The sequence below is a fragment of the Gorilla gorilla genome, chromosome 6 (assembly GCF_029281585.2).
Source record: "Gorilla gorilla gorilla isolate KB3781 chromosome 6, NHGRI_mGorGor1-v2.1_pri, whole genome shotgun sequence".
Lineage (NCBI taxonomy): Eukaryota > Metazoa > Chordata > Mammalia > Primates > Hominidae > Gorilla > Gorilla gorilla.
The window spans coordinates 121,579,187-121,606,235 of NC_073230.2; the positions used below are offsets into that span (position 1 = coordinate 121,579,187).

General features: G+C 37.6%; 1 long non-coding RNA gene across 6 annotated transcripts in view; it reads left to right on the forward strand.

The window, feature by feature from the left end:
• The window catches only part of LOC129534600 (uncharacterized), a 157,243-nt gene that overhangs the window by 12,585 nt on the left and 117,609 nt on the right, over nt 1–27,049 (forward strand). For 4 of the 6 annotated variants that reach the window (XR_010134741.1, XR_010134739.1, XR_010134736.1 and 1 more), the window contains exons 3-6: nt 178–275; nt 1,035–1,122; nt 1,593–1,677; nt 5,916–5,972. This is a non-coding gene — a long non-coding RNA (uncharacterized lncRNA). Of the gene's footprint in view, nt 1–177; nt 276–1,034; nt 1,123–1,592; nt 1,678–5,915; nt 5,973–13,837; nt 14,036–27,049 lie in introns of all 6 variants that reach the window. The other 2 variants (XR_010134738.1, XR_010134737.1) reach the window with 2 other exon arrangements.

Sequence of the window (27,049 nt, forward strand, 5' to 3'; positions counted from 1 at the left end):
TATAGTGACAATGCAAGAATGTGGAATGAAGTATGCAAAGCTCCCTGTGCTGAGCATAGGCAAAGCCATTATTATATTTTGTAGATGAGAAAACAGATGTGGTTTAACGGGGTTAAGTTCACTCAGTTGCTGCCAACTGGCAAAGCTTGGATTTGAACTCAGGTTTTCTGATTCTAGGATCTGTGATCTTCTCATTTTGCCTGGTAGTTGTGTTGTTTCCTCTGGGTACTGATCACACTTGTACAAATGGACAGATGTTGAAAATACATCCACTGGTGGGTAAACCTGAAATAAATGCTAATTTTTCATTTTTATAAAGGTTTCTTTTTGATGTATTTGTGTTTTGAGAGTATATTTGCCGTTCAATATAATTTTGTGTCTATGGAATGTGTTTTAAAAATTATAATCTCTAAGGATATGAATTAATGTACATTAATGTGTAACTAATGTTACAGCTCCTTTTATAGCCACTTGGGTTTTCATGTTGTTTTTAAGAACTGAGTGCAATTATAGGAAATACATTTGGAATGATGGCATAAGTCAGCCCTAAAGGAATAGCAAAAGTCCTGGGAGTAATCTTGTAGAGTCCTGTCAACACAAATAAGGGTGGTGATTTAGAATAAAGAACCAATTATGCAAATACCATTATGGTATAAAAATATTGTTAGATTTGTTGGGAAGAATTTTTATATATAACAGTTCTAGTTAATTATTAAATTTCTTTAAAAAATTATACCATTAAGAAAATAGCAGACAAAAAGATTTTAGTATATATAATCAGAGCTAAAGATTACATACAAAGAGTATATTTAGTTATAAGGAAAAAAGTAGTATCCCAGTATAATTGGCAAACACATAAATACAATTTCATCAAAGAATAAAAATTAGAACTATTAACGAAACAGTAAAAATGTTTGTGGTTGCTAGTAATCATAGAATGTAAATTAAGACAAAATAACTTATTTTTACATTCAAATTAATTAAAGGATATGATCTCGAAAATGTCATGAAAATGGTGCTTTTATATCTTGCAGGTGGGAAGAGAAATTGATGCAACCCTCTTGAAAAGCAATCTGGCAATATGAACCAAGAGCCATGAAAAGGCTTATGCTATTATAATTAGTAAGTCAATTTATAGAAATTTGTTTTTTAAAAGTAAAGTAAAATAAGAGAAAACCCTTGTTGGGAAAGATGTTCATTGCAATATTGCCTACAACAGGAAAAATATTGGAAGAAAAAATCTAACAAATTGATAAAATCATATTAGGTAAATTAGGGTGGACCTCTGTGGTAGAAAATTATGCAACTGATAGAAATGATAATAATAAAAATCACATAGCAACATAGAAATGCCTTAATTAGAATCTTAAGTGGAAAATAAGCATATGAAATAGAATGCAGGCTATTGTCATTACATACAATTATGTAGAGAAGACTGAAAGGAAACATTTCAAAGGTTTGTAAGTTATTTAAAGATAGTGGGATTACAGATTTTTTTTTTTACTTTCCGTATATATTCTTCAATGTTGTTATAATGATTTAACAATGAAAATGTAATTGATAGTGTATTATTGCTATTTCCTTAATTCCAGAATGGCTGTAATGTTGGCTGTAAATATGAAATTTTCTTTCACACACCAATATTTTCAAGAATGGCATATTCACATGCAGTATGTGGTAAGTTGCATCATTTCTCTTTGAACTGGACTGATAATTTTCAAGCTAACAAACCTGTTCCTCCATGAAAGTAAGTTGCCCTAAAGACCTTACTCTTACTATACATAAGCAGTAGTTAACAAAGAGCTATTATTTTGAAATGGCAAATGCTTCCTATACTCAGATGTTTTTATACATTCACAACTCACAAGCAATCAGCCTGACTAAAGCACTGGGATTTAAAAAATGCACTGAGACAGCGTCTTCATATGCCTCGGAGACAATTCAACCCAGAGGTGCAAATGCAGAATACATGTTTATATGAAAGGTCACTGATTTTTCACTACTTAGGAAAGCCATGCTATGTGTGCCAAGATAGATGTACCTAAATCTAAGGCTTTCATGCCTTGAAAGATAGATGGAAATCACTTTCTATCGTTCACCTCCTAGATTTTCTAAAACCTAACTTGGAGAGACATCCAGTTCTGTAGGTTAAGCAGAGAATAATGCAAATAGCTTGAGCTCAAACTACATCCAATTTTATGTAAGATTCTACATTTCTGAGCTTTTCTTCCTAAGCCTGCATCTCTTTTTCTGTTCCCCATCTTAATTAATGTTTCTGAATTCCAAACATTTTCCTAAGAGAAACACCTCAAAGTTATTCCAGACTCCTCTCTCTCCTTCATTCAGAGACTGTCAGCTTTTATCACCTGAACCTCTATAATGCTTCTTGAGTTCAGTCTCTATTTCTATACTTGAAATATTATATTAGCTTTTTGATAGCTTCTTCCAGAGTTATCTTCTTCAAACAATATTTAAAAATATTTAGCTTTCAGCTGGGCACGGTGGCTCACACCTGTAATCCCAGCACTTTGGGAGGCTGAGGTGGGCAGATCACTTGAGGTCAGGAGTTCAAAACCAGCCTTGCCAACATGGTGAAACTCCATCTCCACCAAAAATACAAAAATTAGCCAGGCGTGGTGGTGTGCGCCTGTAATCCCGCTACTCGGGAGGCTGAGGCAGGAGAATCACTTGAACCTGGGAGGTGAAGGTTGCAGTGAGTTGAGATCACATCACTGCACTCCAGCCTGGGTGACAGAGGGAGACTCTGTCTCAAAAAAATAATATACATATATTTTAGCTTTTATATTAAAAAATCTTTGGTGGCTCTTTACCGTCTGCAGGATAAAGTCCAATTTTCCTTTTTTTTTCTTTTTGTTACAACATTATCAATGTATTTAATACCACTGAACTCTACACTTAAAAATGGTTAAGACACTAAATTTTGTTCTGTATATTTTACTACAATGAAAACATTGGAGAAAAAATAAGTAAACCTTTTTTAAAGTGGTTCAGTAACTTGTCTAAAATCACATAGCTATTAAGTACAGACATTATTATTCAAAAAATCCTTGTCATACTCCCAAACGTACTCCTTTTCTATCATAGTCATGGTTTTCATACTGTTTCATGAATGATGCAGTATTTTATTTGAATAAAGGTTCTTTACTGCCCTTTTGTATACTTTTAACATAAAAATGATTAATGCTTACTTTTTACATTACTCTTTCAGATTTAAACTATCGTCTTAGTTTTGTAAAATTTAGCGTATCTTCATGTGTTTGGAAATTGAAGGGTGCCTGAATGTTTCTTCTTAGTCATTGCTTCTGTAATCCATATATTTTTCTCCAAATAAAAGGTGATGTCTTAAACTGTGACTTAGCAAGCCACCTATGTATTTGCCTTGAGTGTAAATGGAGATAATAGGAAATACAATCAATTTTTCTTCAGAACTATAATTTAAAAAAAAATCTCTAATTACTACTCATAAACATCCTTTGTAAAGTTTTTAAAATCACATATACACTTTAAGTGAATGATGCCAAACTTCAACAGTTAGCTGTTGTAATCTGGTGTAATCTTAGAACTCATCTAGTGCTTAATGGTAAATTTTTTCTCATGTCTGGGACTAACTCTCCTAAGCCTTGTCAATAAATCTGAGTCACTTAACTGTAGCACTCTTTATCACACTCTGAGGATCTTGTGACTGTTGTCCCCCCAAAAGTTATCTTTTAAAAAAACATATTGGCCAGTGGTCACCCAATTTTTAACTCTTGTATTTCTATTTTTCACCTCTTCCTCATGCACTTCATACCTAGACACAGCCCATTGTTTTCTTTCCTTAATTCCAGGAGGCCTTTGCTTGATTCCATGCCTTTGTATGAAAATATTTTCTGTAGTACATGACAAACACATAACCATTATTTGCTCATATATGTCTCCCTTACTGCATTATGAGTCATTCAGAACAGAGACCGTGTCTTGTTTATCACTGTATACCAAGCATCTGCAGAGGGTAAAGAGTCGAGATACATTAATTGAGTGAGTAAATAATTTAATTAATCGAGTAGTGTAGAGTGCAGATTAAGTTAATGTGACCCTCCAAAAAAACAACTCTTTGGTTTTCATAGATGGGGAGTTTTGGGTGGGGAGATGCTGGGAAGGGGTGAGTCTATAGACCTGGTCCAGGCTTGACCTGGAAGCAGGGCTCTGAATGTTCACAAGCAGTTCTAACTAAAGCTAGAAAGAAGAGAGCTAAACTGGGAACATGGTAGGGGCTGCATTCAAGATCAGGAATTAAATATTAAGTCAAGACTATAATTAAATATTATTAGAGGATCACAGACCCTGTTTCATATTTCCTGGAACCTCCCATAGATAGCTTTTCTTGCTGCAGATAGGCCAAATTTATATGCTCTGCTAAGAACCTGAAATAGAATCTGTATTATTGATAGAAGTAGAACCCAGTATTTTGACAGGCAGCTGGGTTGAGGGCAGGGCTGGCTTTTGTTCTTGAATACTAAGAAACTTAACAAACACATACATGCACTGACAACTAGAAGTGGGCCAAATGACATTTCAGTTAGAAGAAACAGAATGTACAAAGGCTCAGAGATGTGAAAGTCTGTACCATGTTTGGGGGATTTCCAATACTTTCATTTGGTGTGAAGATAGGATGTGAGGGACCAATAGAAGCGATTAGTGACTTTTGGGAAAGAGTGAAAGATCCAAGGTGACCCCCATGGTCCTTGCCTCCTGGTGTTCACATGTAATTCTCTCTCTGTAAGTGTGGCCAAAAACAGTGACTGCATTCGAATGAATAGAATATGGAAGGGTGATGATATATTACTCCTATGATTATACTACATTCTACAATACTCAGTGTTGGTAGCAGACTTACTCCCTCTCTCCTCTTGCTGGTTTTGAGGAAGTAAGTTGCCATGCATTCTGTAGCCACAAGAAGCTGAATGCTGCCAACAACCATTTACAAGCAGGCAGGCAGATTCTACCCTAAGTGAGCCTCCCTTCTGTAATCACCTCCATTTGAGTGCAGGCAGAACCTCTGACTTGATTCTAAACAATAAAAGGTTACAAAGGTGATGGAATATGACTCCTATGATTTCATTATATTATGTTAGTCTGTCTTACTAGCATACTGTCTCTCTCTCTCTGTGCCTTTTTATTTTTAAACAAGTAAGCCTTTGTGAACCTTGTAGCTACAAGAAAGTGAAAATGAATGCTTCCAATAACAACATGAGCAGGGAAATGTATCCTTCCCTAGTTGAGCTTCCAGATGAGAACCCAGCCTGGGCTAGGGTCTTTGTGCTGTAGTAATTTGTTACTCAGCAATAGATAACTGATACAATAGCAGGAAGCAAAAGCCCTTGATAATCTCCACTTTCATCTCCAAACAATCTATGCAAACAGTTAAAACATTGTTCAAGGGGGAGAGAATTATATTTTATCTTATCAAGCTTTGTCAAAGCCTTATCAAGGATTTTATTAATTTTCTATTACTTTGAAGAAGTAAAAAGATTATTAAAGCCAGTTTTACAGACTAATCTTCTACTTTCTTCTTTCTTTTGCCCTTTTATATCTGCTGATCTTTATCTCCAATATAAGCTATGTCCAAAGCCAACTCTCCTTGTCTAGTTTGAGGTGAAATGTCTCTTACTACCATCAACTGCTTTTAGATCACCCCAATAGCTCATTTTTATTTTTAAAAACCTTTTCTCACTTTATAAATATATGATAACTTTTAAGTGAATTCCAACTATCTCTGAATATGCCACATAGGTGAATATTAATTAGAATATTATATGCATTTGTTATCTAGTTTCCCCTTGGAAATAAAATGTAAAGGAAAACTATGGAAAAATATACTTACTCTAGACATTCTCTGCATTGATTTATGACAGATGAAAGAAGCAGTAAAGGATGCTAACAAAGCTATTTCTTTGGACAATCTGAACCTGGTAGGTTTGATACATTTTAACTGCAAAATAAATGACAATTAATGGTGCACTACTGTGATTTTTTTCCTTTATCATTATGCTTGCTGTTTTTTACATGTTGTAATTACTTATCCCTATTTTTATGTATGTCTGTGCCATGGTATATCTCTCTGACTAGTTTTTAAGTCAGGAGGAATTGTGTATCGTGGGATACAAAATGAAATTTAGAATGACTTAAACAAGTTAAAGAATGTTTGTAACCAATAACCTTATTCTATGGCTGACTCACTTCTGCACATCATCTCTATAAAATTTGCCTTATGGAAAAGAACTTCATTTTCAGAGAAATAGGCTGATAAAATGTGGCATTAATATTATTAACAACTTTCCATCAAATGATATACACAGTTTACTGAAAAGAAAAGCAGAGCTAATGGTAATAGTTGTAAATGTGTGGAGAAGATAATTGTAGTTCTATAGCTGGAGAAGCCTGGAAGATACTATTCCAACTTTCTCATTTTGCAGATGAGGACACTAAAATCCAGGGAACTGATTGGTTAAAGTTATGTCTAAGTTTAAATCATGTAAATGGCTCCTCTGGGTTTCCAGTGCACAACCTGCATGGCTGTACAATTAGTACAACCCTGTTTGATTTCATTCCATTTCTTTGAAGCTTAAAGATTAACTACATTTTTTTGGATGACCTTTGTGTTTTACAAGGTGTGCACTGTGTTAGAGCTCTTGTGTGGAATTCATGCAAAGAAACCAAAAGAGCCATTTATGATTTGAACTGTGGTCTCAGACTAAATCCTTCTCACATATGTACTTTAATATTAAGAGGGGCCATCATCAAGTCTATTACAGATGTAAATGAGCAGTTTAATGCAAATAAAGATCATGAAAACGTAAATGCAATATTTGTGGGGTTTTTAAAAATTTATTCTAAAAAAAAAAGGATACATGTACAGAATGTACAGGTTTGTTACATAAGTATACATGTGTCATGGTGGTTTGCTGCACCTATTGACCTGTTCTCTAAGTTCCTTCCCTTCACCCCCCACCCCCCAACAGCCCTGGTGTGTGTTGTTCCCCTCTCTGCATCCATGTGTTCTCAATGTTCAACTCCCACTTACAAGTAAGAACATGTGGTGTTCAGTTTTCTATTCCTGTGTTAGTTTGCTGAGGATAATGGCTTCTAGCTTCATCCATGTCCCTGCAAAGGACATGATCTCATTCCTTTTTACGGCTGCATAGTATTCCATGGTGTATATGTACTTTGTACCACATTTTCTTTATCCAGTCTATCATTGATGGGCATTTGGGTTGCTTCCATGTTTTGGTATTGTAAATAATGCTGCAATAAACATACGTGCTCATGTGTCTTTATAGTTGAATGATTTATATTCCTTTGGGTATATACCTAGTAATGGGATTGCTGGGTCAAATGGTATTTCTGGTTCTAGATCCTTAAGAATTCACCATACTGTCTTCCACAATGGTTGAAGTAATTTACATTCCCAACAACAGTGTAAAAGCATTCCTGTTTCTCCACAGCTTCGCCAGCATCTATTGTTTCCTGACTTTTTAATAATCACCATTCTGACTGGCATGAGATGGTATCTCATTGTGGTTTTGATTTGCATTTCTGTGATGATCAGTGATGTTGAGCATTTTTTTATGTATCTTAGCTGTGTAAACGTCTTTTTTTGAGAATTGTCTGTTCATATCCTTTGCCCACTTTTTGATGGTTTTTTTTGTTTTTTCTTGTAAATATGTTTAAGTTCCTTGTAGATTCTAGATATTAGATCTTTGTCAGATGGGTAGATTGCAAAAATTTTCTCCCATGCTGGAGATTGCCTGTCCACCCTGATGATAGTTTCTTTTGCTGTGCAGAAGCTTTTTAGTTTGATTAGATCCCATTTCTCAATTTTGGCTTTCGTCACAATTTCTTTTCCCACTTTTGTCATGAAGTCTTTGCCCGTGCCTATGTCCTTAATGGTATTGCCTAGATTTTCTTCGAGGGTTTTTATGGTTTGGGGTTTTACATTTAAGTGTTTAATCCATCTTGAGTTAATTTTTGTATAAGGTGTAAAAAGGGGTTCAGTTTCTGTTTTCTGCATATGGCTAGCCAGTTTTCTCAGCACCATTTACTGAATAGGAGATCCTTTCCTCATTGCTTGTTTTTGGTAGGTTTGCTGAAGATCAGATGGTTGTAGATGTGTGGTGTTATTTCTGAGGTCTTTGTTCTGCTCCATTGGTCTATATGTGTGTTTTGGTACCAGTATCATGCTGTTTTGGTTACTGTAGCCTTGTAGTATAGTTTGAAGTCAGGTAACGTGATGCCTCCAGCTTTGTTCTCTTTGCTTAGGATTGTCTAGGCTATGCAGGCTCTTTTTTTGGTTCCATATGAAATTTAAAATAGTTTTTTCTAATTCTGTGGAGAATGTCAATGGTAGTTTGATGGGAATAGCACTGAATCTATAAATCACTTTTGGCAGTATGACCATTATCACGACATGGATTCTTCCTATCCGTGAGCATGGAATGTTCTTCCATTTGTTTGTGTCCTCTCTTATTTCCTTGAGCAGTGGTTTGTAGTTCTCCTTGAAGAGGTCCTTAATATGCCTTGTTAGCTGTACTCCTAGGTCTTTTATTTTCTTTGTAGTAATTGTGAATGGGAGTTCACTCATGATTTGGCTCTCCGCTTGCCTATTCTTGGTGTAAAGGAATGCTTGTGATTTTGCACATTGATTTTGTATCCTGAAACTTTGCTGAAGTTGCTTATCAGTTCAAGAAGTTTTTGGACTGAGATGATGGGATTTTCTAAATAGAACATCATGTCATCTGCAAACAGAGACAAGTTGACTTCCTGTCTTCCTATTTGAATACCCCTTATTTCTTTCTCTTGCCTGATTGCCCTGGCCAGAACTTTCAATACTATGTTGAATTGGAGTGGTGAGGGAGGGCATCCTTGTCTTGTGCCAGTTTTCAAAGGGAATGCTTCCAGTTTTTGCCCATTCAATGTGATTTTGGCTGTGGGTTTGTCATAGATAGCTCTTGTTATTTTAAGATATGTTCCATCAATCCCTAGTTATTGAGAGTTTTTAATATGAAGTTATGTTGAATTTTATCAAAGGCCATTTCTGCATCTATTGAGATAATTATGTGGTTTTTGTTGTCGGTTCTGTTTATGTGATGGATTGCTTTATTGATTTGTGTATGATGAACCAGCCTTGCATCCCAGGGATGAGCCTGAGTTGATTATGGTGGTTAAGGTTTTTGATGTGCTGCTGGATTCGGTTTGCCAATATTTTACTGAGGATTTTTGCGTCGATGTTCATGAGGAATATTGGCATGAAGTTTTCTTTTTTTGTTGTGTCTCTTCCCAGTTTTGGTATCAGGATGATGCTCGCTACATAAGATGAGTTAGGGAGGAGTCCCTCCTTTTCATTTGTTTGGAGTAGTTTCAGAAGGAATGGTACCAGCTCCTCTTTGTGTTTCTGGTAGAATTCAGCTGTGAATCTGTGTGGTCCTGGGCTTTTCTCAGTTGATAGGTTATTAATTACTGCCTCAATTTCAGAGCTTGTTATTGGTCTATTTAGGGATTCAACTTCTTCCTGGTTTAATCTTAGTAGGGTGTATGCATCCAGGAGTTTATCCATTTCTTTTAGACTATTTAGTTTATTTGCATAGAGGTGTTTATAGTATTCTCTGATGGTAGTTTGTGTTTCTGTGGGGTCAGTGGTGATATCCCCTTTATCATTTTTTATTGTGTGTATTTGATTCTTTTCTCTTTTCTTCTTTATTTGTCTAGCTAGCAGTCTATCTATTTTGTTAATGTTTTCAAAAAACCAGCTCCTGGATTCATTGACTTTTTGAAGGGTTTTTTTGTGTCTCTATCTCCTTCAATTCTTCTCTGATCTTAGTTATTTCTTGTCTCCTGCTAGCTTTTGGATTAGTTTGCTCTTGCCTCTCTCACTCTTTTAATTATGATGTTAGGATGTCAATATGAGATCCTTCTAGGTTTCTGATATGGGTATTTATTGCTATATATTTCCCTCTTAACACTGCTTTAGCTGTGTCCCAGAAATTCTGGTATGTTGTCTCTTTGTTCTCACTGGTTTCAAAGAACTTCTTGATGTCTGCCTTAATTTCATTATTTATGCAGGAGTCATTCAGGAGCAAGTTGTTCAATTTCCTTGTAATTGTGTGGTTTTGAGTGAGTTTCTTAATCCTGAGTTCTAATTTGATTGCACTGTGGTCTGAGAGACTGTTATGATTTCAGTTTTTTTTGCATTTTCTGAGGAGTGTTTTACTTCCAATTATGTGGTCAATTTTAGAATAAGTGCCATGTGGCATTGAGAAGAATGTATATTCTGTTGATTTTAGGTAGAGAGTTCTATAGACGTTTAATAGGCCCACTTGATCCAGAGGGGAGTTCAAGTTCTGAATATCCTTGTTAATTTTCTGTCTCACTGATGTGTCTAATACTGACAGTGGGTTGCTAAAGTCTTCCACTATTATTGTGTATGAGTCTAAGTCTCTTTGTAAGTCTCTAGAACTTGTTTTATGAATCTGGGTGCTCCTGTATTGGGTGCATATATATTTAGAATAGTTAGCTCTTTTGTCAAATTTTACCCTTTACCATTATGTAATGCCCTTCTTTGTCTTTTTTGATCATTGATGGTATAAAGTCTGTTTTGTAAGAGACTAGGATTGCAACCCATGCTTTTTTTTTTTTTTTTTTTTTTTTTTTGCTTTCCATTTGCTTGGTAAATTTTCCTCCATCCCTTTATTTTGAGACTGTGTGTGTCTTTGCACATAAGATGGGTCTCTTGAATAAAGCACAGCAATGGGTCTTGACTCCTTATCCAATTTGCCAGTCTGTGTCTTTTAATTGGGACATTTAGTCCATATACATTTGAGGTTAGTTGTTATGTTTGAATTTGATCCTGTCATTGTGATGCTAGCTGGTTATTTTGCACACTAGTTGATTCAGTCTTTTTTTTTTGTAGTATCATTGGTCTTTATATTTTGGTGTGTTTTTGCAGGGCTAGAACCAGTTTTTCCTTTCCATATTTAGTGCTTCTTTCAGGACCTCTTGCAGGGAAGGCCTGCTGGTAATGAAATCCCTGAGCATTTGCTTGTCTGTAAAGGATTTTATTTCTCCTTCTCTTATGAAGCTTAGTTTGGCTGGATATGGAATTCTGTGTTGAAAATTCTTTAAGAATGTTGAATATTGGCCCCCAATCTCTTTTGGCTTGTAGGGTTTCAGCTGAGAGGTCCACTGTTAGTCTGATGGACTTCCATTTGTAGGCGACCTGGCCTTTCTCTGTGGCTGCCCTTCACAACTTTTCCTTCATTTCAACCTTGGAGAATCTGATGATTATGTGTCTTGGGGTTGATCTTCTCATGGAGTATCTTAATGGTGTTCTCTGTATTTCCTGAATTTGCATGTTGGCCTGTCTTGCTAGGTTGGGGAAGTTCTCCTGGATAATATCCTGAAGTGTGTTTTTCAGCTTGTTTCCATTCTCCCTGTCTCTTTCTGGTACTCTAATCAATTGTAGGTTCTGTCTTTTTATGAAGTCTCATATCTCTTGGGGGCTTTGTTTATTCCTTTTCATTCTTTTTTTCTGTATTCTTGTCTGCATGTCTTATTTCAGTAAGGTGGTCTTCAAACTCGGATATCCTTTCTTTTGCTTGGTTGATTTGGCTGTCGATACTTGTGTATGCTTCATGAAGTTCTCTTGCTGTATTTTTCAGCTCCATCAGGTCATTTTTGTTTCTCTCTAAACTGGTTTTTCTAGTCAGCAATTCCTCTAACTTTTTATCAGTTTCTTAGCTTGTTTGGAGTGGGTTAGAACATGCTCCTTTAGCTCATCATAGTTTTTTTACTACCCATCTTCAGAAGCCTACTTCTATCAATTCATCCATCTGATTTCCCATCCAACTCTGTGCCCTGATGGAGAGACATTGCTATCATTTGGAGGAGAAGAAGCACTCTGGCCTTTTGGGTTTTCAGCATTTTTTCACTGATTCTTTCTCATCTTTGTGAGTTTGTCTAGTTTCAGTCTTTAAGGCTGCTGACCCTTGGATGGGGATTTTGTGGGGGCCTTTTTGTTGTTGTTGTTGATGCTGTTGTTGTTGGTTTCTGCTTGTTTGTTTTTCTTTCAGTAGTCTGGTCCTTCTTCGTAGGCCTGCTGCTATTTGCTGGGCATTCACTTCAGGCCCTATTCATCTGATTTGCTCCTGTGCCTGAAGATGTCACTCAAGGAGACTGGAGAGCAGCAAAGATGGGTGTCTCCTCCTTCTGGGACCTCTGACCTTGAGGGGCACCAACGTGATGCTAGTAGGATCACTCCTGTATAGGGTGTCTGACAACCCCTGTTGGAGGGTCTCAGCCAGTTGGGTGGCATGGGGAGCAGGACCCATTTAATGAAGCAATTTTTCCCTTGGTGGAGAAGGTGTGTTTCTCAGGGGAAACCCACTCATCTAGGCTGCCTGGATTCCTCAGAATTAACAGGAGAGGCTAAGTCTGCTGGTCCACAGAGACTGTGGCTACCCTGCCCCCGACCAGGGGCTTAGGCCCAGGGAGATTTGAATTCTGTCCCTAGCCTCTGGCTGGAGTTATTAGAGATCCAGCAGGGAAGCCCCACCCACTGAGGAAGGATGGTTCAGGGTTAGGCTTTAAGAGGCCCTCTGGCCACAGACTGCCACAGCTGGTGTGTTGGGCTGTGGGGACAAGTTTTGGGACCAAGCCGTCCAGCCTCCCTGGCTCCAGCAGGGGAAAAGTGCAGCCTGGAGCTATAGAAACAGATGTCGCCCTTTCCCGTCCCAGGGAGCTGAGCCTGTTAGGCAGTTGTGAGTCCCAGTGCTGGCTTTTGCCCCTCCCCCAAGGTACTCAAAAGGCTTAGACAGCAGACAACCACAGCTGGTGCTAGTCACCCCTCCCCCAGGAGTTTGGTAGGCCTAAGCAGATTCTAGCTGAGAGGCTGTAGGAATCTGCACGTCTGGGCTGGGGGATGCTAGGCCCTGGTGGCGTGGGTCCACAAGTGGGATCTTCCAATCCGTGGGTTGCATAGTTCCATGGAAAAAGCACAGTTTCCCTGGTTAGGTAGCGTGATCACTCATTGCCTCCCTTGGCTGTGGGGTGTGGGCTCCCCTGCCCCATGTGGCTCTCAGGTGGGCTGCCGCACCACACTGCTCTTCCTTCTCTCTGTGGGTCATGCTAGCCTTCTAGTCAAAAAAAAATTTTTTTTTTAAACGGAGTCTCGCTCTGTTTCCAGGCTGGAGTGCAGTGGCATGATCTTAGCTCACTACAACCTCTGCCTCCTGGGGTCAAACGATTCTCCTGTCTCAGCCTCCTGAGTAGCTGGGACTACAGGCATGTGCCACCACCCCCAGCTAATTTTTATGTTTTTAGTAGAGATGGGGTTCCACCATGTTGGCCAGGATAGTCTCAATCTCTTGACCTTGTGATCTCCCCGCCTCGGCCTCCCGAAGTAGTCAATTTTGATGAAAGAACCTGGATACCTTGGTTGCCGGTGAAGGATTCACATGCTTGTTGTGATTTTATTCAATGGGAGCCTCCAAATGCCGTGGCTTCTATTGGCCATTTTGGCCCCACCCCCTAAATGCAATTTTCAATTTTCTTCTGCTGGCAGAAATATATAAAGAGCATGATCTCTATGATTTTTTCAGCTCAGGCTGAGTCTTTGTCCACTTATCGTAGGGAAGATGGGCTCCTTTTAGGTGTTGTTTTTCTCACAGATTGCCACACACCCCAGATTGTTCTTACCAAGATGAGGGTGATCGTTTTTTCAGAATTTTGTCTGTGTTAACAAGATGGCAAAATAGAAGGTCACTGACTTTAGTTTCTTTCACAGAAATACTGATTGGCAACTATCCACAGACAAGAATGCCTTTGTGAAAAATCCCAGAACCCAAGACGTAGTGGGGAGAAGGGACGGGGAGGTGAGGCTGAAGCAGTCCCTTGGAGTACAAAAACTGAGAGAAGTCACATTACAAGTCACATTTTGACCACGTTGCCCCTCTCACAGCCTGGCACCGTGCCACTCCAAGAGGTACCCTTCGGGCTTATGGTTTCTCCAGTGAGAAAAAGGGAGCTTGAGGTAGTCAGCTTCCCTAGCATTTCAGAGTGCTCCCCAGGAGGCCCACTTATATCTCACTTCATGAGGAACACTGGGGGAATTGGCACGGCTAGAGCACAAGGAGTGGGCTAGGTACAAAAGAAGGGAGGCAGAGCTTATAGCTACCAGCAGACAAATCTTAGTGGTGGCACTAGATCCCTGCCAGCAGCCTTGACTAACCAGAGAGACCAGCCACTGGCTCTGCCCACCCACAGAACTAAGCCAGCTGCCCCAACTGGCCAACAAGGATGGTCAGAGTTCTGCCCAGCTGAGATTGCTGGTTAGTAGTCTGGCCTAGCCACAGAGCCCAGACTATAACCACACCAACTAGCAGAGCACAGCCTATAGCCCTGCCTGACAAAGAAGCCTGGCCAGTGACCCTTCCCATCCAAGGAACACAGTTAGCAGCCCTACCTAGGCAAGGGACCCAACCAGTTATGTTGCCCAACTTTGAGGCACAGACTATGGCCATGCCCAATTGCAGTGTCCAGCCAGTGGCTCTGCCTGACCACAGAGCATAGCTAATAGACTCACCTGACCAAGGACCCCAGCCAATAACCCCCACTTGACCTCATAACACAGGCACTGGCCCTGCCCAATCAGAGACTCTGGCAGCAAGCCTCATCTATCCATGGTTACTACCAGATGGCCTATCCCACTCCAGGCTGGGATGACTCATGAAGGTCTTTTCTGAATGAAGTAAACCTATAAAGGCTGGAAGAGGGAACAGCTTAGTCAAATGCATAGACACCAATGCAAGGATACAAGCATCACGAAGAATCAGAGGAACATGACATTACCAAAGCAAACAAACAAAGCTTCAATAACTGACTCTAAAGAAATAAGTATCTATAAACTGACTGGCAAAGAATTCAGAATAACCCTATTAAAGAAGTTTGTAACTACAAGAAGACACAGATATGCAACTAAACAAAATTAGGAAAACAATACATGAACAAATGAAATGTTCAACAAAGAAAGCTGAAGAATGGAATTCTTCAATGAAAAAGTTCAATAAAGAGCTGATAGACTCAAGCAAGCAGAAGAAAGAATCAGTGAACTTGAAGACATCCTTTGAAATTATCCAGTCAGAGGAGTAAAAAATCAAAAAAATGAAAAACAGTGAAGAAACCCTATAGGGTTTATGGGACAGTATAAGCAAAACATATACATATAATGGGAGTCCTAGAATGGGAGAGAGAATGGGAAGAAAGTCTATTTTAAAGAATAATGACTGTAAACTTCCCAAATTTGGGGAGAGAAATGGACATTGAGATTCATTAGACCCAAAGGTTCTCAAATAGTTTGATCTCAAAGAGGTATACAGCAAGTAAATTAGCAGAATTCAAAGACAAAGAGAGAATTTTGAAAATACCAAGAGAAATGTGACTCATCACATATGAGGGAGTCTCCATCAGACTGTCACTGGATTACTCATCAGAAACCTTGCAGGCCAGGAGAGAGTAGGGTCATATATTAAAAATATTGAAAGCAGTAAAACTGCCAAGAATACTATACCCAGGAAAGTTGTCCTTGAGAAATGAAGGAAAGATAAAGACTTTCCCAAACAAAAGCTGTGGGAGTTTATTACTACTAGACCTGCCTTACAAGAAATGCTAAAGGGAGTTAAGGGAGTTTTTCAATCTGAAATGAAATGATTATAATTAATAATGTAAAAACATATGAATGTATAAAACTCACTGGGAAAGGTAAATACAGTCAGCCCTCTATATCTTTGGGTTTCACATCTGTCAAGTCAACCAACCACAGATTTAAAATATTAGAAAAAAATCACATCAGTATTGAAGATGTACAGACATTTTTCTTGTCATTCTTCCCTAGACAATACAGTGTAACAACTATTTATATAGTATTTACACTTTATTAGGTATTATAGGTAAATTAGAGATGATTTAACGTTGGAAAATGTGCATAGGTTATATGCAAATATTATGCCACTTTTTATCAGGGATTTGAGCATCTGAAAATTTTGGTATCCACAGAAAGTTCTGGAATCAATCCACCACAAACAGTGAGGGGCAAGTGTATATAGTTAAATTCTGAATTTTCTAATATTGAAATAGTGTTATGTAAATCACTTTCAACTCTAGTGTAAAAGTTTAAAGACAAATATTAAAAGTAACTTTAACTGCAATAATTTGTTAATGAATACACAATATTAAACAGATGTAAATTGTAACATTAATAACCTTAAATGTAAGTTGGTGAGGAGAATTAAAAGTATAGAGTTTTTTTGATGTGATTCAACTTATTATGAGCTTAAAATAAAATGTTATAACTATAAAGTATTTTTTTTTTTTTTGAGACGGAGTCTCGCTCTGTCGCCCAGGCTGGAGTGCAGTGGCGCGATCTCGGCTCACTGCAAGCTCCGACTCCTGGGTTCACGCCATTCTCCTGCCTCAGCCTCCTGAGTAGCTGGGACTACAGGTACCCGCCACCACGCCCGGCTAATTTTTAGTATTTTTAGTAGAGACGGGGTTTCACCGTGTTAGCCAGGATGGTCTCGATCTCCTGACCTCGTGATCCACCCGCCTCGGCCTCCCAAAGTGCTGGGATTACAGGCGTGAGCCACCGCGCCCGGCCAACTATAAAGTATTTTTAAATAAGCCTCATGATAGCCACAAAGGAAATATGTGTAGTTGATACAGAAAAAATTAAGATAAAGGAATCCAAGCATACCACCGTAAAAAGGCATAAAATCACAAAGGAAAACAGCAAAAGAAGAAGGGAAGAGAGGAGCTCCAAAACAGAAAACAACAAAATGGCGGTAGTAAGTCCTTAGCTATTGATAATTAAATATAAGTGGATTAAGTTATCTAATCAAGAAACATAGAGTGGCCAAATGGATTTTAAAAACCAAGATCCAACTATGCTGCATATAGGAGACTCACTTTCAGTTTAAAGACATGCATAGATCTCAAGTGAGAAATAATTTGGCAAATAAAAATTAAAAAATTAAAAAAAGACACACATAAGCTGGAAGTGAAGGAATGGAAAATAATATCCCATGCATATGGTAATCTAAAGAAAGTTGGGGTGGCTACTTAGACAAAATAGACTTTAAGTCAAGAACTGTGAAAAGAGACAAAGAGGGCCATTATACAATGACAAGGGGGTCATGTCATCAAGAGGATATAACAATTGTAAATATATATGTACCCAAAACTGGAGTACCTAAATATATAAAGGAAATATTAACAGAACTGGAGGGAGGAGAAATAGATAGTAATACAATAGTGGTAGGGGACTTCAATACCCACCTTCCACAATGACAGAAAATCAATAAGGGAACAGAAGAGTTAAACAATGTTGTAGACCAAGTGGCTCTAACAGACAAATATAAAACATTCTATCCAAAAGCAGCAGATTACATATTCTCCAAGTAAAGATCAAATGTTAGGACTTAAAACAAGTCTTAAAATTTTTTAAGAAGATTGCAATCATATCAAGTATCTTTTCTGACTACAATGGTATAAAACTGGAAATCAATGACAGGAGAAAAATGGAAAACCACAAATATATGGAAATTATGCAACAGATTTCTGAACAACCAATGGGAAAAAGAAGAAACCAAAAAGGAAATTTAAAAAATATCTTGAGACAAATAAAATGGAAACACAACATACTAAAACTTATGGGATGCAGCAAAACCAGTTCTTAATATAGCAATAAATGCCTATGTCAAGAAAAATGAAAGATCTCAAATAACCTAACTTTAAACATCAAGGAAGAAGAAGAAATCTCAAACTTAGCCGAATAAACAAAGTAATAAAGATAAGAACAAAACACATGAAATACAGATTAGAAAGACAATATAAAAGATTAACAAAATGAAGACTTTGCTTTTTGAAAAGACAAACAAAATCGGCAAATTTAGCTAGATAACCAAGAAATAAAGAGAGGATTGAAATCAAATTATGAATGAAAGAGAAGGCATTACAACTGATACCATCCAACCACAAAGGGTTGTAAGAGATTACTATGAACAATTATATACCAACAAATTGGGCAACCTTTTCTAGAAATATATGACCTACCAAGACTGACTCATAAAGAAATAGAAAATCTAAACACAACAGTAAAGAGTAAGGAGATTGAATTGTTAATTAAAAACTACCCAACAAAGAAGAGAACAGGACTGATGGTATCACTGGTGGATTCCACCAAATATTTAATGAGCAGTTAATGCCAATTCTTTTCAAACTTCCAAAAAATTAAAGAGGAGGGAACACTTCCAAACCTGTTCAATGAGGCCAGCATTACCCCAACACCAAAGCCAGATATGGATACTACAAGGAAAGGAAATTACAGGCCAATATCCCTGATGAAAATAGATATAAAAATTCTCAACCAAATACTAGCAAACAAAATACTAGCAAAATTCAACAATACATTAAAAGGAGCATACACCATGATCAAATGGAATTTATTCCAGGCATGTAAGGGTGGCATGATATACCAAATCAATAAGTATGATACACCACTTTAACAAAATGGACAATAAAAATCATGTGATCATTTCAGTAGGTGCAAAAAAAGCATTTGACAAAATTCAACATTCTTTCATTGTAAAAATTAAAAAAATTGGGTATAGAAGCAATATACCTAAACATGATAAAGACCATATATAACAGGCACACAGCTAACATCATACTCAATGTTGAAAAGCTGAAAATTTTTCTCTAAGGCTAGGGGCAAGTCAGGATGCCCACTCTTGCTCCTTCTATTCAACATAGTACTGAAAGTCCTAGCCATTGCAAGAGGCAAGAAAAAGAAATAAAAGGCAACCAAATCAAATAGGGAAAAGTTAAATTGCCTCTGATTGCAGATGACATGATCTTATCTATATAAAACCCTAATGGCTCCACCAAAGAAAACTATAGAAATAAGAAATTTAGTAAAGCTACAGGGTACAAAATCAATAAAAATCAGTTGCATGTCTACACACTATCTGAAAAAGAAAAACTATATCATTTACAATAACATCAAAAACAACAAAATCCTTATGAATAAGTTTAACCAAGGGGTGAAAGATCTGTATATTGAAAACCATGTGATATTGATGATAGAAATTGAAGAAGACACCAATAAATGGAAAAACATCCAATGTTTTGGAAGAACCCCTATCAAAATTCCAATGCCACTTTTCACAGAAATAGAAAAAACAATCCTAAAACTCATATGGAACTACAAAAGACCCCAAATAGCCAAAGCAATCTTGAGAGAGAAGAGCAAAGTTGGAGGCATCAGACATTCTGATTTTAAGTTATTTTACAAAGCTATAGTAATAAAAATGGTATGGTACTGGCATAAAATCAGAAATGCTGACCAATGCAACAGAATAGAGAGACCAGAAATGAACCCATGCCTATGCAGTCAACTAATATTTTACAAGGGTATCAAGAACATACAATGCAGAAAGAATAATCTCTTCAATAAATGATATTGGGAAAACTGGATATCTATATGCAAAAAGAAATGAACGACCTCTATCTTATGTCACACAAAAAAATTAACTTGAAATGAATTAAAGACTTAAATATCAAACCCAAACCAAAAACTTCTAGAAGAAAACATAGGGAAAATATTCTGTGTCCTTGGTCTTAGCAATGATTTGTTTGGGTATGACACCAAAAGCACAGACCACAAGAGAAAAAATAAACAAGTTGATCTACATCAAACCAAACAGCTTCTGTTTGATAAAGGAAACAACTAAATGAAAAGGTACCCTAGGGAATGGGAGAAAATATTTGCAAACCATATATCTGATAAGAGGCTAATATCCAAAATACAAAAGGAACTCATACAATATAATAGCAAACACAAACAATCTGATTTTAAAATGGGAAAAAGACCTGAAGATATACAAATGGCCAATAGGTATATGAAAAGGTGCTCAATATTACTAATTATCAGGGAAATGCAAATCAAACCACAATGAGATATTGCCTCAGACCTGTTAGAGTGGCCATTATAAAAAATACAAGGGATACAAAGGATAACAGATGTTTATGAGGATGTGGTGAAATGGGAACCCTTGTACACTGTTGGTGGGAATGTAAATTAGTGCAGCCATTATAAAAAACAGTATGAAGTTTCCTCAGAAAATTAAAAATAAACCTATCATTCATTTGATCCAGTAATCCCATCTCTGGATATATATCTGAAGGAAATATAATTAGTATTTGGAAGAGATATCTGCATCCCTATGTTCATTGTAGCATTAACCACAATAGCCAAGACATGGAATCAATCTAAGTATCCACTGATGAATGAATGGACAAATAAAATTTGTATATATGTATACACACACACACACACACACACACACTTACAAAGGAAAACTCTTCAACCTTGGTTCCCCCCCAAAAAGGGACATTCTGTCATTTACAACAAAGTGGATGGACCTGGAAGATATGCTAAGTGAAATAAGCCAGACATATTAGAGGCTTTTGGCCCATTGTCACTTTGCATTTGCCTAGTGTATAACCGAGGATAGGCAGAACATATATCCTACTAATTTGCTTATAGCATATTTGATAGAGTTAATTTCAGCACACAGAACAATCTTTTTGTAGAAAGTGGATTCTCAGGGTGTTGTCAAGTCAGCATAGTTTTCCCAGAGACCTCATCTCCATTAAAAAGAAAAAATAATAGGCATGGTAGCACATGCCTGTAGTCCTAGCTACTCAGAAGGCTGAGATGGGAGGATAATTTCAGCCCAAGAGTTCGAGGTTGCAGTGAGCTATGATTACACCACTGCACTCCAACCTGGACCACAGAGAAGAAAAGAGGTTACTTGGCTGAAGGTTCTGAAGGCTGTACAAGAAGCATGGTGCCAGCATCTGTTTCTGGTGAGGGCTTCAGGCTGCTTCCACTCATGACAGAAGGGACAGAGGAGCCAGCATGTTTGGAGATCACATGACAAGAGGAAGCAAGAGGCGTGGGGAGGTGCCAGGTTCTTTTTAACAACCATCTCTTGCGGGAACTAATAGAATGAAAACTCACTCCTTATGACGAGGAAGGCAGTGAGTCATTCATGAGGGATTCGCCCCCAGTGACCCAAACACCTTCCAAAAGGGATTCACTTCCAACATTAGGGATCAAATTTCAACATAAGGTTTGTGAGACAAACATGAAAACTATAGCCAATATATTCTGCAGAATTTGGTGATTATTGATAATGGAGGTGGAAGTTCAGTGAACTCTTTACATTTATTCCCCTACAGATTGGAGGAACAGATTGCCGATTGTTTTTTAAAAGCAAAATGTTTTTGAAATTTTGCCTGAAATGCAAATGAAAGTTTTGCATGAAATTGTTGGGCTTCAGAGAGAAAAAAACATAAATATTTGGCAACCTAAGTGTCTAATTTTGTGTGGTTAGAAATCTTTTAATGCCTCCTTAGTATGCACTTCAAATGAAAGATTCACACCAACTATTCTAATGCAATACTCTCATTGAATTTAACAGCTGTCTTTTCTGCTTTTTAGCTACTAATTTATTTTCCCCTTGCTCTTTAAAAATGAATGTTTTATGTACAAATTACTGTGTATATATGCTAAGATGTAGGCATAAATGGTATAGTCTAGAGTTGTTAAAATGTGTTTTACCTAAATAGTTGTTCCAAGGAAGAAGTTAACTATAATATTTATTAAACCAGAAATTTGCTATGCTTACTTTAGCTAATATCTTTTCAAGACTGTATTCCTAATGTCAAGATTTTTGCAATAGAAAATTAAAATTCTGCATTGTTATTTTTAAAACAAGCACTTTTCCATTCCACTTCCATTATATTCCCTTTTTCATTCAAATAGGCTGCTAATTCCAGTACTGTGAAGAGTGCTACGTTGAATGTATGCATCCATGTGTCTTTATGACAGAATGGTTTATATTCCTTTGGATATATACCTAGTAATGGGATTGCTGGGTTGAATGGTAATTCTGCTTTTAGGTCTTTGAGGAATCACCACAGTGTCTTCCACAATGGTTGAACTAATTTACACTCCCACCAACAGTGTGTAAGCATTCCCTTTTGTCCACAACCTCGCCAGCATCTGTTATCTTTTGACTTTTTAATAGTAGCCATTCTCACTGGTCTAAGATGGTAATTCATTGTGGTTTTAGTCTGCATTTCTGTAATGCTTAGTGATGCTGAGATTTTTTTCTTTTTCTTTTTTTTATTATACTTTAAGTTCTGGGGTACAGGTACAGAACATGCAGGTTTGTTACATAGGCATACACATGCCATGGGGGTTTGCTGCACCCATCAACCCATCATCTACATTAGGTATTTCTCCTAATGTTATCCCTCCATTAGCCTCCCATCCCCTGACAGGCCCTGGTGTGTGATGTTCCCCCTCCCTGTGTCCATGTGTTCTCATTGTTCAACTCCTACTTATGGGTGAGAACATGTGGTGTCTGGTTTTCTGTTCTTGTGGCAGTTTGCTGAGAATGATGTTTTCCAGCTTCATCCATGTCCCTGCAAAGGACATGAACTCATCCTTTTTTATGGCTGCATAGTATTACATGGTGTATATGTGCCAAATATTCTTTATCCAATTTCCATATTTCTGTCATTCATGGGCATTTGGGTTGGTTCCAAGTCTTTGCTATTGTGAACAGTGCCGCAATAAACATACGTGTGCATGTGTCTTTATAGAATGACTTATAATCCTTTGGGTATATACTCAGTAATGGGATTGCCAGGTCAAATGGTATGTCTGGTTCTAGATCCTTGAGGAATTGCCACACTGTCTTCCACAATGGTTGAACTAATTTACTCTCCCACCAGCAGTGTAAAAGTGTTCCTATTTCTCCACATCCTCTCCAGCATCTGTTGTTTCTTGACTTTTTAATGATCACCATTCTAACTGGTGTGAGACGGTATCTCATTGTGGTTTTGATTTGCATTTCTCTAATGACCAGTGAAAATGAGCTTTTTTTCATGTTTGTTGGCTGCATAAATGTCTTCTTTTGAGAGACAACAAACATAAATGTATGTTTGTTGGCTGCATAAATGTTCATATCCTTTGCCCACTTTTTGATGGGGTTGTTTTTTTCTTGTAAATTTATTTAAGTTCTTTGTAGATTCTGGATATTAGCCCTTTGTCACCGGATAGATTGCAAAAATTTTCTCCCATTCTGTAGGTTGCCTGTTCACTCTAATGGTAGTTTCTTTCGCTGTGGAGAAGCTCTTTAGTTTAATTAGATCCCATTTGTCAATTTTGGCTTTTATTGTCATTGCTTTTGGTGTTTTAGTCAAGAAGTCTTTGGCTATGTCTATGTCCTGAATGGTATTGCCTACGTTTTCTTCTAGTGTTTTTATGGCTTTAGGTCTTATGTTTAAGTCTTTAATTCATCTTGAGTTAATTTTTGTATAAGGTGTAAGGAAGGGAGCCAGTTTCAGCTTTCTGCATGTGGCTAGCAGTTTTCCCAACACCATTTATTAAATAGGGAATCCTTTCCCTATTGCTTGTTTTTGTCTGATTTATCAAAGATCAGATGGTTGTCGATGTGTGGCATTATTTCTGAGGCTGCTGTTCTGGTCCATTGGTCTATATATCTGTTTTGGTACCAGTACCATGCTATTTTGGTTACTGTAGCCTTGTAGTATAGTTTGAAGTCAGGTAGTGTGATGCCTCCAGCTTTGTTCTTTGTGCTTAGGATTGTCTTGGCTATGCAAGCTCTGTTTTGGTTCTATATGAACTCTAAAGTAGTATTTTCCAGTTCTGTGAAGAAAGTCAATGGTAGCTTGATGGGAATAGCATTGAATCTATAAATTAAATTGTGCAATATGGCCATTTTCACGACATTTATTCTTCCTATCCGTGAACCTGGAATGTTTTTCCATTTGTTTGTGTCCTCCCTTATTTCCTTGAACCATGGTTTGTAGTTCTCCTTGAAGAGGTCCTTCACATCCCTTGTAAGTTTTATTCCTAGGTATTTTATTCTCTTTGTAACAATTGTGAATGGGAGTTCACTCATGATTTGGTTCTCTGTTATTGGTGTATAGGAATGCTTGTGATTTTTGCACATTGATTTTGTATCCTGAGACTTTGCTGAAGTTGCTTATCAACTTAGGTAGATTTGGGCTGAGACGATGGGGTTTTCTAAATAGAAAATCATGTCATCCACAAACAGGGACAATTTGACTTCCTCTTTTCCTAATCGAATACCCTTTATTTCTTTCTCTTGCCTGATTGCCCTGGCCAGAATTTCCAATACTATGTTGAATAGGAGTGGTGAGAGAGGGCATCCTCGTCTTGTGCCAGTTTTCCAAGGGAATGTACCCAGCTTTTGCCTATTCAGTATGATATTAGCTGTGGGTTTGTCATAAATAGCTCTTACTATTTTGATAGGTTCCATGAATACCTAGTTTATTGAGAGTTTTTAGCATGAAAGGCTGTTGAATTTTGTTGAAGGCCTTCTCTGAATCTATTGAGATAATCATGTGGTTTTTGTCATTGGTTCTGTTTATGTGATGGATTATATTTATTGATTTGTGTGTGTTGAAACAGCCTTGCATTTCCAGGATAAAGTGACTTGATGGTGGTGGGTAAGCTTTTTGATGCACTGCTGGGTTCAGTTTGCCAGTATTTTATTGAGGATTTTCACATGGGTGTTCATCAGGGATAGTGGACTGAAATTTTCTTTTTTTGTAGAGTCTCTGCTAGGTTTTGGTATTAGGATGATGCTGGCCTCATAAAATGAGTTAGGGAGGATTCTCTCTTTTTCTCTTGTTTGAAATAGTTTCAGAAGGAATATTACCAGCTCCTCTTTTTACCTCTGGTATAATTCGGCTGTGAATCCATCTGGTCCTGGACTTTTTTGGTTGGTAGGCTATTAATTGCTGCCTCAATTTCAGAACTTGTTATTGGTCTATTTGGGGATTCAGCTTCTTCTTTGTTTAGTCTTGGGAGGGTGTATGTGTCCAGGAACTTATCCATTTCTTCTAAATTTTCTAGTTTATTTGCGTAGAGGTGTTTATAGTATTCTCTGATGGTAGATTGTATTTCTGTGGGATGGGTGGTGATATCCCCTTTATCATTTTTATTGCATCTATTTGATTCTTCTCTCTTTTCTGCTTTATTAGTCTTGCTAGTGGTCTATTTATTTTGTTGATCTTTTCAAAAAATCAGCTCCTGGATCCATTGACTTTTTGAAGGGTTTTTTGTGTTTTTATCTCCTTCAGTTCTGCTCTGATCTTAGTTATTTCTTGCCTTCTTTTATATTTGTTTACTCCTGCTTCTCTAGTTTTTTTTTTTTTGTTTTTTTGTTTTTTTGTTTTTTTTTGAGACAGAGTCTCGCTCTGTCACCCAGGCTATAGTGCAGTGGGGCAATCTCGGTTTGCTGCAAGCTCTGCCTCCCAGGTTCACGCCATTCTCCTGCCTCAGCCTCCCCAGTAGCTGGGACTATAGGTGCCCGCCACCACACCCGGCTAATTTTTTCTTGTATTTTTAGTAGAGATGGGGTTTCACCGTTTTAGCCAGGATGGTCTCGATCTCCTGACCTCATGATCTGCCCATCTCAGTCTCCCAAAGTGCTGGGATTACAGGCATGAGCCACTGCACCTGGCCTCTGATTCTTTTAAATGTGGTGTTAAGGTGTTGATTTTAGATATTTTCTGTTTTCTCTTGTGGGCATTTAGTGCTATAAATTTCCCTCTACACACTGCTTTAAATGTGTCCCAGAAATTCTGGTATGTTATATATTTGTTCTCATTAGTTTCAAAGAACATCTTTATTTCTCCCTTAATTTCATTATTTACCCAGTAGTCATTCAGGAGCAGATTTTTCAGTTTCCATGTAGTTGCATGGTTTTGAGTGAGTTTCTTAATCCTGAGTTCTAATTTGATTGCACTGTGGTCTGAGAGACTGTTTGTTATAATTTCTGTTCTTTTGCATTTGCTGAGGAGTGTTTTACTTCCAATTATGTGGTCAGTTTTAGAATAAGTGTGATGTGGTGCTAAGAAGACTGTATATTCTGTTGATTTGGGGTGGAGAGTTTTGTAGATGTCTATTAGGTCTGCTTGGTCCAGAGCTGAGTTCAAGTCCTGGATATCCTTGTTAATTTTCTATCTCTATGATCTGTCTAATATTGACAGTGGGGTGTTAAAGTCTCCCACTACTATTGTGAGGGAGTCTAAGTCTCTTTGTAGGTCTATAAGAACTTGCTTTATGAATCTGGGTTTTCCTGCATTGGAAGCATATATATTTAGGATAGTTAGCTCTTCTTGTTGCATTGATCCCTTTACCATTATGTAATGCCCTTCTTTGTCTCTTTTGATCTTAGTTGGTTTAAAGTCTGTTTTATCAAGAGACTAGGATTGCAATCCCTGCTTTATTTTGCTTTCCATTTGCTTGATAAGTCTTCCTCCATCCCTTTATTTTGAGCCTATCTGTGTCTTTGCACATGAGATGGGTCTCCTGAATACAGCACACTGATGGTTCTTGACTTTTTATCCAGTTTGCCCTCTGTGTCCTTTAGTTGGGGCATTTAGCCCATTTACTTTACTTTTAAGCTTAATATTGTTATGTGTGAGTTTGATCCTGTCATTATGATGCTAGCTGGTTATTCTTCCCATTAGTTGATGCAGTGTCTTCATAGCATTGATGGTCTTTACAATTTCTTATGTTTTTGCAGTGGCTGCTACCAGTTGTTCCTTTCCACGTTTAGTGCTTCCTTCAGGAGCTCTTGTAAGGCAGGCCTGGTGGTGACAAAATCTCTCAGCATTTGCTTGTCTGTAAAGGATTTTATTTCTCCTTTGCTTATGAACCTTAGTTTGGCTGGATATGAAATGCTGGGTTGAAAATTCTTTTCTTTAAGAATGTTGAATATTGGCCCCCACTCTCTTCTGGCTTGTAGGTTTTCTGCTGAGAGATCCACTGTTAGTCTGTTGGGCTTCCCTTTGTGGGTAACCTGACCTT